Source organism: Dryobates pubescens, chromosome 11, assembly GCF_014839835.1.
Source record: "Dryobates pubescens isolate bDryPub1 chromosome 11, bDryPub1.pri, whole genome shotgun sequence".
Classification (NCBI taxonomy): domain Eukaryota; kingdom Metazoa; phylum Chordata; class Aves; order Piciformes; family Picidae; genus Dryobates; species Dryobates pubescens.
The window spans coordinates 29,630,562-29,646,517 of record NC_071622.1 but is presented as its reverse complement, the minus strand read 5'-3'; positions in this window follow the sequence as shown (position 1 = coordinate 29,646,517).

The following is a 15,956-nucleotide window of genomic DNA, read 5'->3' as shown; positions in this document are numbered from 1 at the left end:
CCTGTCAGCGTTGGGTGACTAACGAGTGGCTGTGAAAATACAATCTGAAGGGCCGGAATTGGAAGCAGATTCTTCAGCTAACGAAGGGCACATGCGAGCCCGCTGCGGCCATCGCAGCAGAAGGCACCAAAACCACCTCTTGGGCCTGGAGGGGGGGAAGGAAAAATGCTGTTTGGGCGGGCGGCAGGACGAGGCTTTATTAAATCAAGCGTGGCGCTGTAATGAAATCTTGCAGCTGCAGCCCTCTCGCCACGTCGGGGAGCCGTGTTTCCCCCTGTCCTTGCAGCAAACAATAACCATATGCCGGGGTCCTACCAAATGTTTGTTTTATTTCTTCAGTTGTACACAACGAGGCCTCAGGAAAAAAAAAGAAGAAAAATGAGGGTTTGTTGCGCCAAGTGCTCGAGAAGAGCTTTGAACCATGCTTCCAAATATCTCATGCAGAAGTGCTCACACCGCTGCCTGCTGCACTATCTCTGTTGCACCTGTGGATCCAGAGGTCATGGCTGGGGTGTCTTGGACCTGTGAATTGTGTTGCTCTTCCTGCCCTGGAGCACTGGCCACAACCTTGTTAGGAGAAAGGCCAAGTGAGCCACCAAAGTTAAACAAATTCTTCTCCTCTCCATATCTGATGGGCTAGGGGATGAGCTGTTGTTAAGTGCAGCACAAACAAGTTTCTGGTTGCTGAAGCAGAGACCTTGGCCACCTGATGATGAAGCCCATGAGATGCTGATGTCCAGTACAAATGGAAACTCCAAGGTCCTGGTCAGCTTTGGATCTCAAAAAGCCTCTGAATTAAAAGCCAGTTTTATGAAGCAGTCTTCTTGCAAAAAGCAACAGCCTTGGCCAAGTTCTGCTCATGGCACTTGGGCTCTGCCTGTAACCACAGAGGCTGAGCACATGGGACCTTACTGGTGCCTTTAGGGACCATCTCCAGGGCATGCTCCTCAGGCAAAGGGCTTCTTGCTGCATCAATGATGCGATGGGCTTGGGCATAGCTGTGTTCCACTGTAGAGCTTCTGCCCTGCATGGACTCCTCCACTCCACATAGACCCTTCCTTCCTGAATAGACTCCATCCTTTTTATGTGGACTCCCTCATCTCCATGTGGTCCACCCCTCCTTGCACAGACCACCCCTTCCCTGCATGGATGCACTCATCCCTGCATGGACCGTCTCCACTCTACATCAGTCATCTCCTCCATGTACAGACCAGCAACCCCACCATGCAAAAGTGTCCCAAGGCCAGCATTCATGTGTCAACCAGTAAGTTTCCTCAAATGCTTTGGGTGTGACAAAACCATTCTTTTCTCAGGGAATATTTTCTCTACCAAATATTTACAGCATACCTAAATTTCAAGGTTTGGGGTCTTCCCTGACAAGGGACTGACAGTCTCCAGGTGAGAGCTGCATCTCCCTAATTGTACTTTCAGCTTGGAGCCACAGTTCCTCAAAACCACCCAAGAGCACAACACTTATTGCAGCCTTGTGAACCACACAAACAATTTCCAGCAAAGACCAAAAAGAATTTCCTTGCTCAAAAAATACTCAAAAACGATGCTATTGCCACCAAGAATGATGGTGCTACCACCAAGAATGATGGTGTTACTACCAAGAACAATGGTACTTCCACCAAGAACAATGGCATTTCCACCAAGAATTATACCATTACCACCAAGAATGATGCTATTTCCACCAATAATAATGCTGTTCCCACCCAAGAAGGATGCTATTTCTTTTTTGAGGGTGACAGTAACTCACCCCAGAACATCCCAAGCAAGGACATGCCTGGAAATGACAGCTGAACCATCTCACTTGCCTTTGCTGTTGGGGTTTCTTTCTCCCTCTAAAGCAGCTTAGTGAAAAGAAAGAACAACATTATGGTGTCTGCTGCTTCTGCTATCCAAAATTTGGTCTTGACAGGGGGAATAAGGGGAAAAAAAAAACCAAGGAAGAAGAACAAGAAAAAAAAAAGCCCCAAACCTCAAACCACTCCCAACTGCAGCACATGCTCATGGAAACAAGATGTGGCACACATGAGGCTGTCCCAGGGAGAAAGTTTGCTAAAAATAACATATGCAGATTATGTACATAAAATGTCATGAAATATCAGCACATAAAACCGTGTGGTGGTTCAGGCTGTTGCAATTACAGCTTGAATGTGCCAGATGAAGGACACGCAGCATTTGGTGCATCTGCAGTGGGAGCCAGGCGTAGGGCCAGCTCCTCTCCCCAGCCGTTGCTCGAGGCACTGGGGACTCTGGCTGGCCTTGTTGTGTAGAGCTGAGACCCTGGGAAAATAGAAGGAGATTGGATTATTATTATTATTGTTGTTGTTTTCTGGCTAAGGAAGGACAGGGATGGCTCTTGGGTTGCCTCTGAAGACTCCCATACCTGCAAAGGGTCCATTCTCAGGAGCTGGGTTGGAGGCTGCTCAACCAGCCAGGAGTAAACCTGGACGTGACTGCAGTGGAACTGCCAAAAACACTCAGCCTGGAGGATTTCCAGTTGTTGAAGTTCACCTGGGTACAGGATGGGGCTGCAGCTGCCCAGCAGGACCTCTTCTTGGAAACTAAATCTCAAAAAAAGTGATTTTTATTTTTTTTTACCCAGAGCATCAGTCATCCTGGGGGAAGCAGGCCCCTACTGACTACTTTGCCAGAGGAAAGATCCTGGTAACTAATTTTTCTTGCATCTGGGAGGATCTCAATGCGCTCTGAGGCACCGAGGAGGCCTGCCAGACCCCCCTGAGGTCCTTCAGGGTGGCATTACAAGGCGGCTGACATTTTCCGCGCTCCCTCCTCAGTCTTCTGGCTGTGATATAAATTTTCCTCGAGTTCTGCTTTTGTTCTTTGCATGCATCCACACACTGTTTGTTTTCACACCATGACCCACATAACTCATTTTAATACAGACTAGGGCGGCAGGGTTGGGCTGGAGAGGTGCTGGGGGGATGAGGTAGCTCCAGCTATAGGGAAGCCATCACTTCTCTATTCTGCGAGAGGACAGCAGGGGCAAGGGCATCCCCCCTCCTCACTGTCCTGCTGGAGCCTTCAGTGATGGTAAAAATGGTGTTGGACCATTTCCACTGGTGGCCTGAATCACAGATAAACTCTTTTCAGCTGTCAATTTTAGTGAAATATTAATTTTTTGTTTAATTTCCATCCCCTTTGTTCTCTTCCCTGCTTGCTCCTCATGACATAATGGTTCTAGTTAGTGGGAACAAAGAGAAGGTCTGAGAGCCTCAACAATGGGAAAGATGGGAGGTGGTCCCTCAGGCCACACACTTCTACCTGTATGCAATTTGTCCTGATATAAAATCCATCAGCATGTGCCGCTGCTGCCCCTATGGTGATCCCAGCCCAACCTCAACTCACCACTTCTGCCACTTCTTCACTTAATATTCTAGATTGTAGGACTGTTTTGGTTGGAAAAGACATTTCAGATCTTCAAGCCCAACTGTTAACCCAGTACTGCCAAGTCGCAGTCCCCCATCCCTCAGATATTTATAAACATTTATTAAATCCCTTCTCAGTCTTCTCCTCTCCAAACTAAAAAGCCCCAGGGCACTCAGCCCCTCCTCATAGAGCAGTGCTCCAGCCCCTCAATCACCCTGGTGTTGTCTGCTGGTATCCAGGGAAAAAATTCACTGTTGCAGAACTTTTTTGTTTTGTTAAACCTTGTTCTCTTGATCTGCAAAGCACAGGTTCTCCCACCAAGAGAAATTATAATGATGGAAAGATGTCATTGTACTAGCCACCACTGTGCTTCTGTATTCTGATGGGTTTGTTCTTTTTGCATGGAGGCAAAGCAAACCATGAACTGCAGTTGTGCATTATGAAAGATTTATGGAAAATAAACTTATTTTAAAACCCCATCCTTTCACCACCACCTCCCCTTTCCCACCATATCCACCCCTTTGCCACCCCACCCACCCCATTTTCCCACTTTTTCCCCTCAAGCCCAGAGCACCTGGGCTCTGTTTGAGTCTCCTCCCTTCCCAGGTGTGGCCACTTGGCCCTCCCCACCCACTCCCCTTCTTAATCCCCCCCTAGGAAAGGCAGAAGCCCCAAGCTGAGCCCATCCGGGCTGAGGATCCTCCTCTCATTGCTGGTGAGTGCCCATGGTGCACACTGGGTGATGGTGGTGGTGACAACAAAGGCTGGGGGGCCTGGTGGCCCCCCAGTTGTTAGGGCAATGATTGATGACTACTCCAATATCATCCACAGGTGCTAGCTGGGTCTCCTTACTGAGGTTGAGCTTCTCTGGGTGGTGTCCTGGCTGGTTGAGGGTCTTGTCCCCAGCTCTGGGATGGATGGTGGAGCAGGATCTGTTTAGGCAGGGTGGAGGATGGTGTAGAGGGAGCAGGAGCTGCTTTGGGAAGGTGAAGTGGGGTGGGGGGGATGACAAAGGCCTGGTGGCTCCCCAGTTAGGTAGAAAGACTTACTGAATGGAGAAAAGGAACACTGAGATAATTCTGAGTTTACAAAGAATTCTTTGCCTTTGCTGCCTTTCCAGCACTTTCTACTTTCATGTCTACTGACTAGCTGGAGATCCAACTGTTAACATGAATATTTGAGAATCAGCTGAAAGTTCCATTTCAAATAACCTTTTTTGTTGTTTGTTTTGTCTGTAGGTATCCTTTTACTCTGAGTGTCTTCTCTTATAGAATCATAGAATTGTAGAATCAGTCAGGGTTGGAAGGGACCACAAGGATCATCCAGTTCCAACCCCCCTGCCATAGGTAGGGACATATCACACTAGATCAGGCTGGCCAGAGCCTCATCCAGCCTGGTCTTAAACACCTTCAGGGATGGGGCCTCAACCACCTCCCTGGACAATCCATTCCCAGGGCTTCACCACTCTCATGGTGAAGAACTTCCTCCTCACGTCCAGCTTCATTCCATTCACCCTAGTCCTAGCACTACCTGATATCCTGAGGAGTCCCTCCCCAGCCTTCTTGTAGGCCCCCTTCAGATACTGGAAGGTCACCTTGGAGCCTTCTTTTCTCCAGACTGACTAGCCCCAACTCTTTCAGTCTGTCCTCTTAGGAGAGGTGCTCCAGCCCTCTGATCATCCTCATGGCCCTTCTCTGGGCATGGTCCAGCATTTCCATAACCCTCTTATAATAGGGGTCCAGAACTGGATGCAGTACTCCAGGTGGGGTCTCACCAGAGCTGAGTAGAGGGGGAGAATCACCTCCCTTGACCTGCTGGCCCCACTTCTCTTGATGCAGCCCAGGATCTGATTGGCCATCTGGGCTGCAAGTGCACATTGAGAGCTCATGTTGAGCTTCTAATCCACCAGCACCCCCAAGTCTCTCTCCTCAGGGCTGCTTTCCAGCCAGTCACTGCCCAGCCTGTATTTGTGCCTGGGATTGCCTTGACCCAGATGCAGGACCCTGCACTTGGTCTTGTTGAACCTCATGAGGTTGGCTTGTGCCCACCTCTCCAGCCTGTCAAGGTCCCTCTGGATGGCATCCCTTCCCTCCAGCATGTCTGCTGCACCACACAGCTTAGTGTCATCAGCAAACTTGCTGAGGGTGCACTCAACAGAAAATACAAATAGAATAAACCAGGTTGGAAGAGACCTTCAAGATCATCGTGTCCAACCTATCATCCAACACCACCTAATCAACTGAACCATGCAACCAAGCACCCCATCAAGTCTCCTCCTGAACACCCCCAATGATGGTGACTCTACCACCTCCCTGGGCAGCCCATTCCAATGGGCAATCACTCTCTCTGTATAGAGCTTCTTCCTAACATCCAGCCTAAACCTCCCCTGGCACAGCTTGAGACTGTGTCCTCTTGTTCTGGTGCTGGTTGCCTGGGAGAAGAGACCAACCTCTGCCTGTCTACAACCTCCCTTCAGGTAGTTGTAGAGAGCAATAAGGTCACCCCTGAGCCTCCTCTTCTCCAGGCTAAGCAACCCCAGCTCCCTCAGCCTCTCCTCATAGGGCTTGTATTCCAAACCCCTCACCAACTTTGTTGCCCTTCTCTGGACTCGTTCCAGCAAGTCAACATCCTTCCTAAACTGAGGGGCCCAGAACTGGGCACAGGACTCAAGGTGTGGCCTAACCAGTGCAGTGTACAGTGGGAGAATGACCTTCCTGCTCCTGCTGGCCACACTCTTCCTGATACAGGCCAGGATGCCATTGGCCCTCTTGGCTGCCTGTGCACACTGCAGCCTCATGTTCAGCCTACTATTGACCAGCACCCCCAGGTCCCTCTCTGCCTGGCTGCTCTCCAGCCACTCTGACCCCAGCCTGTAGCTCTGCATGGGGTTGTTGTGGCCAATGTCCAGAACCCGGCACTTGGATGTGTTAAATCTCATGCCCTTGGACTCTGCCCATCTGTCCAGCCTGGCGAGGTCCCTCTGCAGAGCCTCTCTACCCTCCAGCAGATCAACTCCTGCCCCCAGCTTGGTGTTGTCAGCAAATTTACTGATGATGGACTCAATGCCCTCATCCAGATCATCAATAAAGATGTTAAAGAGCATGAGGTCCAGCACTGATCCCTGGGGCACACCACTAGTGACTGGCTGCCAGCTGGATGTGGCACCATTCACCACCACTCTCTGGGCTCAGCCCTCCAATGCCACTGTCCATGTCACTGACAAAGATGTTAAACAAGACTGGTCCCAGGACTGATCCCTGAGGGACTCTGCTTGTCACTGGCCTCCACCTGGACATGGACCCATTGACAGCCACCCTTTGGGTGCAGCCCTCAAGCCAGTTCTTTGTCCACTGAATGGTCCATCCATAGAACCCATCCTGCACCAGCCTAGAGACCAGGATGTGGTGTGGGACAGTGTCAAAGGCTTTGCTCAGGTCCAGGTAAATGATGTCAGTTGCTCGGCTTTCATCTATTGATATTGTGACCTTGTCATAAAAGGCCACCAGGTTGGTCAGGCAGGATTTGTCCTTGGTGAAGCCATGCTGACTGTTCCAAATCACCTCTTCACTATTCTTCTGAGTCAGTAGTGCCTCCAGAAGGATCTGCTCTGTGATCTTTCTGGGCACAGAGGTGAGACTGACTGGCCTGTAGTTCCCTGGTTCCTCCTTCTTACCCTTTTTGAAAATGGGAGTAATGTTTCCCCTTTTCCAGTCTGTGGGGGCTTCCCCAGACTGCCGTGACTTTAGGAATATAACGGTTTAGCAACCTCATCTGCCAGTTCTCTCGGTACCTATGGGTGTATCCCATTGGGTCCCATGGACTTGAACACTTTAAGGTTCATCAGGTGATCACGAACCTGATCTTCACTTATGATGGGCAGTTCTTCCTCCTGGTCCCTGCCATTATCTTCCATGACTCCAGCAGTGTGCCTAGAGGCCCTTGCAGTGAAGACTGAGGTAAAGAAGTTATTGAGAACCTCAGCCTTTTCCACATCACTTGTGACCATTTCACCAGTTTCCTTCCCTAGTCTTCTCCTTGACATTAAGATATCTGTAGAAATTCTTAGTGTTCCCTTTAACCTCCCTGGCTAGATTCAATTCAAACTCTGCTTTGGCTTTCCTAACCAGGTCTCTTGCTGCTCAGGCAGCTTCCTTATATCCCCCCTGGTCTAGCTGTCCTTTCCTCCACCTCCTGTAGAGTTTCCTTTTAAGTGATAGCATGTCCAGTAGCTCCTTGCTCATCCAGGCAGGCCTCCTAGCATTCTTTCCTGCTTTTCTCTTTGTTGGTATACATTGCTTCTGGACACAGAGGAGGTGGTCCTTGAATACTGACCAGCTGTCCTGGGTCCCTCTTCCCTCCAGGGCTTTGTCCCATGACACTTTGGCTAGCAGATTCCTGAAGCAATTGAAGTCTGCACACCTAAAGTCTAGGGTTGTAAGCTTAGAATACATCCTCCTAATTGCCCTGAGGACATTAAATTCAACTGCTTCATGGTCACTGCAGCCAAGGCTGTCTCTGAGCCTCACATTGGTTACCAGCCCTTCCCTGTTGGTGAGAACAAGGTCCAGCATAGCACCTTTTCTTGTTGGTTCCTCTACCATTTGGAGGAGGAAGTTGTCTTCTATGCAGTCCAGGAACATCCTGGATTGCTGGTGCCTTGCTGTGTTGTCCCTCCAGCAGATGTCAGGGTGGTTGAAATCGCCCTTGAGGACCAGGGCTTGTGACCCAGAAGACGCTTCTATTTGCCTGTGGAGGGCCTCATCTGCTTGGTTCTGCTGGTCAGGTGGTCTGTAGGAGACCCCCACAGTAATATCTCCTTCCCCTGTCTTGCCTTTAATTTTAACCCATACACTCTCAACCAGCTCATCATCCCTCCCCAGGTGGAGCTCCACTGATTCCAGCTGGTTATTGACATAGAGGGCAACACCTCCTCCTCTCCTTCCCTGCCTATCCTTCCTAAAGAGCTTATACCTGTCTATCCCTACATCCCAGTCATGGGAATCATCCCACCAAGTTTCAGTAATAGCCACTATGTCATGGCATCCCAGCAGCACAGTGGCCCTTAATTCATCCTGTTTGTTGCCCAAGCTGTGTGCATTTGCATAGAGGCACTTCAGCTGGGCTGGCCCTGTCCTCCTCTTGTGCCAATTCCCCTTGGTTTCCACAGAGTGTCCTGGTGCATCATTTGTGGCTGGCCGCTCCCCAAACTCTAATCACCACCATCCGCACTCACGCTCTGGTGTGTGCTGGGCAGCAGCACTTGGCAGCTCCGGCGCCGGAGGAATGAGGCTGTTTGTCTGTCCACGACCAGCTCTCGGTCACTGCCCATCCCTTGTGAATGTCTGATGAGGATCCGGGATGGCCGGGCGCTGCGCAGCCATGGCCGGGCGCTGCGGCTCGGCTCCCGCAGTGCGGGGCAGCGAGTTGTGTACTGCGGCAGATGGGACTCTCTTTATTTCCATCCATTTTCAGTTAACAACTTTTAACCTCCTGAACCCGATCGCAGGGGAGGCAGTGAGGATGCAGCCTGAGGAATGCCAGGGGGCAACAGGCACGTCTTGGAGCAGTCAGTATGCCACGAAGTCACCAAAGGGGAGGTTTGTGACTTGAAGAACACCCTCAACCAGGCACAGGGTGGGTATTTATTTAGGAAACATGCACCTTAGTGGGAACCCATTGCCCCCCAAGTCCCATCCCCGGGGCTTGCCAAGCAGCCTGTTTCTCCAAGCAGGGAGATAGGTTGATTTTCCTTATTAAAGAGGGACAATACAAAGATCCCACAGGGGTCTTCCTAAAGACCCCTCTCCCCTCAGCATCTCACATCAGAGCCCTCCCACAACAGGGGAGACAGGAAAAGCCATTTTCCCAGCTGGGATGCTTCCCCAGTTGAGAGTCAGTGTCAATGAGCCATGATCCCTCACCTCTCCACCCCCAGACCTGAGGCTTGGGGAAGTTTTTCATTTTTCTAATACTTTTGCACCATGTGGGAGTTATTTAGGGTGGGGCTTTGGTTTTATTTCCAAAGGAAGGTGGACGATGACCAGTTGTTTGGCTGCTGCTCACAGCACTGGTGGGTACAGGTGAATGGTGACATGCAACAAGGGTGCTTGAAGTTCCTGGAGAGGAAGAGATTTTCTCAGTGACACCCTGATCACCCTGAATTCAGGACAAGCAAGCCATCAAGGTGTCTCATTCCCTGCAGCACAGGGAGGAGAAGAAAAGGCTGGAATTATCTCAGTTATTGTGTGATGAAAATGAGGAGAAAATAGCTTAGTGCAATGCTGTGAAAGGTATAAAGGGTGAGTGATGGTGAGCTCTCCTCACAGAGGACACAGCATCAGGGTGCTCCAGCAGCAGAGCCTGTGCTATAGGGAAAGAGCAGCTGGCTGTGGTGGCCTTTGCACCTGGTGTGAAATCCTGCAGCTTGGTGGTATTGGTGATGCTGCAGCAGTGTGAGTAGTCCTGCATGGACAGGAACCTCCTGGATCCCAAAACAGGAAAGACAATTTCTCATAATTTCAGCTGTAGAAGAAAGGTTTGAAAATCATAGAATCCTTCTGATTGGAAGAGAACTTTTAATATCATTGAGTTCAACCCAGCAATGCCAGGTCACCACTAAACCATGCCCCTGAGCACCACATCTTTTAAATCCCTCAAGGGATGAGGACTCCACCACTGCACTGGACAGCCTGTTCCAGGCCATGACAACCTTTTCCGGGAAGAATTTTTTCTTAATGTCCAACCTGAACCTCTCCTGGCACAACCTGAGGCTACTTGCTCTTGTCCTGTTGCTTCTTATTTGGGAGAACAGATCAACCCCCTGTTGCTAGGTCTGGAGCCAGAAAACGAGGAAAAATCAGATAAAATAGAATTCTGAAGAATTCTTTAAGGTAAGACTCACAACTTTTTAAGGGACTAGACTGATTTAACTCCCTTTGTCTTGCTGCACCTCCAGCTTCTTGCTATCCATGGGACACTGCCCCAGTCGAACTCTGCGCTTCAGCTACGGGGAAGCGGATTCGTCTGTAAACACAAAGACCTCTCTAGTGCAGCCGGGGCTATGTTTAAAATCTTGAGCTCAGCAGTTTGACGTGCTGTTACACTCATCTCAGATGTTTTATTTCCTAAGTCCTCATCATGAGACAGACCAGTGGAGGCACAGTTGGGTGGACTTCTTGGATGGAATAGTGGTAAGGGTCTTAAAGGCTGCTGCTGCAGCACTGCCACTGGAAGAGGACTATGGGGCACAAGCAACCTGGAAGAGCTTGGTTTGGTCATCGCGCTCCAAGAAGAGGGCAGGAGCAACAGCAGGCTTGCATTGCCTCGTGTAGAAGAACCTGCAAAAGCAGCAGTGAAAGTCATATAATCATAGAATGGTCTGGGTTGGAAGGGACCTCCAAAGGTCATCTATTCCAACCCTCTCTGGTGTCAGCAGGGGCATCCTCAACTAGATGAGGCTGCCCAGAGCCCTGTTGAGCCTTACCTTGAATATTTCCAGGTATGGGACCTCAATTACCTCCCTCGGCAACCTGTTCCTGTGTTCCACTATCTTCATGGTAAAGAACTGGTTCCTAACATCCAAAGTCATTCCCACGCACACCCCTCCAAACCCAGTTTCTTCAAACAAAGTGTTCTGGGAAAGGAGCTGGCTGAGATAACCAGAGGGTTTGGGTGCTGGAGGCAGTTGGCCTCCAGCTTTCTCCCTGCATACACAAAACAGGTCCTTATCTTCCATCCACTGCCTACACCCGGCTTTGTTCCCTGACAGCGGCACGATAGCTTTTAAAGATAGTTTCAGCATTGTTCACCTAGGAGAAAGTAATTGGTCAAATTTAATTCAAAGAGAGATCAATTAGGAAAGGTTGTGATAGACAGTTAGGTCACCAGCAACTCCTATAAATCGTGGGTAGAATTTCCTCCTTTGCCATACACCAGTTTGATGTAGGAAATGGCTCATTTGCAAGCTAAAGGTTTAATTAGGAGAAAAAAAAAAGGGTCAGCAGAGATCAGATGTGAATTGCAAAGTGCTAAAGAAGTTTACTGCAGCAGCGTATTTATCTAGAGCTGTGCTATAGATCTGCTTCCTCTCTGCCCAGAATGCTAATAGCACCCCTTTGAGTCCTTCCTATCAACAGAAAACTCATCGATTATACGTGGGAGGCTTTAAAACTGTTTGGCACCCGCTCCCTTTTTATGATAATCAAAGGGCTCTGCTAGGACCCAGAGCCTCCTTTACCCATCTCGTTAATTGTGGATCCCTCTTTCCAGGTCAGGTTTCCAGAATGTGACACCTTTCAGATGGTTGTTTCCTCTCCCATCAATCGCAATATGAGCTTTGTAGAGGGTATTTATTGCTCCTCCTCATCAGGGACACAGTCACGATGTTAGTTGTGCAAGAAATACTGATGTGATGAAAATTCATGGTGTTTCTTCCTCACCTCACTGTATTCTGGGTGGTTTTTATGAGTGTGCAAACTGCAGAAATAAGAGTTCTGCAGAAGGTCTCTTAAAAACAATGGGAGCAGTAGTAATGCGATTACACAAGGTTTTAGCTTGTTGGCAAGAGTGCTGAGCTGGCCCAAAGCAGCAGAGCCTAAAGTCAAGCTATGGCATCGACCTCAGCTTTTCAATGACCTTTGGGGATCAGAGAAGAGGGGTCTAGGGGAGGCTCAGTGGTGTTTCAGGTGCCACTGTCTCTGTGGGTGGCAGAAGGAGCATCAGCCCTGTGTATTGCTTTGGACGCTGGGATGTGTCAGTCTAATAATGTGCTCTGACACACTGCAGCTCCTGCAGACAAGAGGAGAAGTATTATCAGGGCACAGAAATGATCCAAGAGCTGGAGCACCTCTCATATGAGGCCAGGCTGAGACAGTTGGTGTTATTCAGCCTGGAGAAGAAAAGGCTCCAAGGAGACCTTCATGTGGCCTTTCAATACTTAAAGGGATTGATAAGCTGGGGACAGACTTTTGAGCAGGGCCTGTTGTGACAGGACAAGGGGTGATGGTTTAAACTAAAGAGGCAAGATTCAGACTAGACAGAACAAAGATTTTTTTTTTTACAGGGAGGGTGGTGAGACATTGACCAAGGCTGCTGAGAGAAATGGATGCCTCATCCCTGAAACCATTCCAGGTCAGGTTGTTTGGGGCTCTGAGCAACATGCTCTAGTTGCAGATGTCCCTGCTGACTGCAGGGCAGTTGTACTGGATGACCTTTAAACGTCCCTTCTAACCCAAACCATTCTATGATCATTTGTTCTGCCTCTCCAGAGGCTACATGAAGGCAGCTTTTTACTGCTTCCTGCTTCCTGCAGCTCAGGAAGGTTCCCATTGGTGGGGATTGGCATTGGTGCTCTCAGTGCTGCAACTTCCCACCACTGGGACCTCAACAATGGGCACAGATGCAGCTTTTAGATTGATCTGAGCTGCAGCTGGGGCTGGGAAGGGTTTGAAGAGTGCTGCTGCCTGGCCAGGATCACCAGGGGGCCCAGCATCCTGAAATGTCACTAAGAACACCATGGTTTGAAGCTTCATTAGGTGTCACACATAACTAATGATTCTGCAATATGTATGGCAGAATGAACGCTGTGAAGGTCCAGAGACAGCCACCAAGGTGGAGAGAAATCAAAATGGCAGCTGGACCCATCTGGGAGAACAAGAGCAAATTTTCCAGTCACTTCCCTTTGTTCCAGTACTGCCCAGTTTGACAAAACGTTGCAAAAGAAAGCAACACTATGTGAAGAAGGACAGATATCAGATCAGATTGTAAACTGATGTAATTAAACAGGCCACATTAATTCCCAGCACCTGAGACTCGGGTTCTCTGTGCAGTGTCCACAACCCCAGTTGCAACAATTCCAGCAAAGCAAATGGTACCAGCAACAGGCAGAGGGTGGAGGAGGCTCCTCACTCTCCTGGAGGATCAAGACCTCACAGCAATTATCAGTCAACAGTTCCAGCTGCCTGGTAAACTGCTAAGACCAAAGCAAACAGCTCACATGTCTGGGGCTGGAAGCAGAAAAGCTGTAATTATTTTGCAGTCTATTTCCTCCATCTCAAGATACAGGGAGCGAAAAGACACTGACCCAAACGCACCCAGCTTCTAACAAAGATGTGTGGTGCCTCCTCATGCCAAGGTTCAAGTGTGCTTCCAGGAGGCTGAAGGTTCAGGTATGACATGTACAAGGGATTAACTGTTTCCTCCCGACAGCAGATAAAAGCCACGTTGCCTTGGGCAAGCCACGTTGCTGCTAAAACATCAGCTCCTGTGAATCTCAGAAGAGGAGCAAGAAATTCCCTCTCCTTTGTGGAGTGCGTGGAGGAAACACAATTCTTCTGACAGCCAGATCATGCTTGATATTATCCAAGCTGACTCCACAGAGATGTCAAATGAGAGAAGAGATCAGAAGTCGGCCTGGCAGATTAATTGGCTCATTCTTTGGTATAGTGTGTTTTAAAAGTAAGGCCCTCAGTGTGGTTTGGACAAGCGAGGTGCGTGGGGCTTTGTCCTCGCAGCCTTCTGGGTGACAAAACCGGCGTGGCTGTGAAGGCAGGCTGTGTGTATGGCTGGATTTATGGAGTATTCATTATTTTAATAGCACTTCTGGACTTAGGGTCAAATATCTTTTTCCAACATTTTTTTTTTTAAGGAAAGAGCCCGTATGTCACAATCTCATGCCTCATCTAATTGCATAAGTGTTTCCTTTGTCCTTGAAACCAAAAAGTAGACTGTGTATCCAGGAGCTACAGAATGAAAAAGCATCTGCCTTTGGTATTTGGCATGCCTCAATTAAAAACCCTGCTGCCTGGGCTATCATTTTATTTGAATTCTAACCAGAACACTTCTGTTCAGATTCAAGCGGATGATTTGGGAGGTCAAGCTAGGGGTAGGTAAAAAACCAAATCCTTTGGAACAGTATATAGAACATTAATGTTTTACATGCAACAGAAAAGAGGCCCAGGAGCCAGCAAAGCCAAGTTTGGAGTCGTGCTGGAAGCACGGGAACAGCTCGTGCGCTCGCTCCCCTCCAAGTGTTTCTGTAAGCTCCTGCTGGAGTGGAGCTCAGGTCCACTCTCGAGACGTGACTCCCCTCCCTCCCTCCCTCCCAGCCCTACAAATCTGGAGCTCAATATGCACAAAACACTTCCATCTTTAAAAAATAATTGAAAAGGTGCACCCTGAAGTTCACTGGATCGATCCCTCTGAATTATTTTATTTAGAAGACACTTCATTGTGTCAAAGATTTAATGGAGAGGTTAGGAGGCCCAGCCTTCAGAATGTCAATGCATTAAAGTGGAGCATTGCAGGGAATGTTAAAATCCCCAGCTGCATACACCCAGGCAAAACTGCCAGACTTATGAAACATGAAAATTATGATATAGAGTTGAGATGAGACACAGGCTGCTGGGGAAAAGCAGCACAGGGGACGGAATCCTTCTGCTTGTGTCTTACAAGTAGTGGGGTGAAACTTAGCAGCCTTGCTATGGACTCTTTCACCTTTCCCTCACCTCCCTCCCTGCTTCCCAGGCTGGATCTTCTGAAATGTATTTTCACGTGAGCAGTATTTCCCAGCACACTTGATTAAATACCTTTCCTTGTTATTTATTGCCCATTAAACCACATATTTTCTGCGTGTACCTTTGCTGGACAAAAGATCTTTGCTATCAACTGCAGACCTCAGCAGGTCTTTAGGCCAGAGCAGTTTGCTGCAGTGAGCTCTGTGTGGGGCTGCAGCTGACAAGCTCTGAGAACTCAAACTCCAGCAGTACAGATCAGGGTTCTCTGTTTATAAAGTGGCATTTCTGCTATCTGAGAGTTATCCTACTTCACCACATTTTACATTGCTTGGTGTGTGTGACAGGAGATGTCCAAAGGTTTTTCTCTCTCTCCTTGGGGGATCTCTCTCTTCGGGTGCTGCGGGAACAATTGTGATCCCCCCAAGTCCTGCTAGGCTGTAAAGTGAAACGGAAGGGCGGGGGAAGAAATGACAAGTTCTTTTTACTGAAATTCTCTCCCCAAATGGATTTGGCAGAGCCCAGCTCTGCTGATCTTAAAGCAAGGTTTATCATTTGTGCAGGCTGCTGCCTGAAGGGGAAAAAGATCTTTGAAGTTGCTGTATGATGGAAGGGTCTCCCCCCTTCTCTCCCTCACAGACATTTTTTAAAGGGTGGAGACTGGGAGATGCTCAACTGCCCTGAGTCAGGAAATTACACGACAAATTAAACAATTATGTGTTTTAGTGCTGAGCATCTATTTAGGCATTCAGCATCAAACCTGCATTTAGCATGAATTCCAGGGGCATTTCTGCTTTTCCCCCCTCACCTGTAATTCCATGCTGCATTATTTTCCTGCATGTCAAGAGCTCCCCCAGTCCAGTACTTACACCTTGAAGAGATTTCTTTATCATTTAACTTTATTACAGAAGCACTGCCTGGACACTGTTGGAGTGACAAGGACTATTTCCTTAATTACTGTACATTGATAATAGCATTTACTCTGGCAGCTCCAGTGCTATTCAATCAAGCAAGATTCAATACAAAAAAGCTGATTTGCCAAAAAAGAGA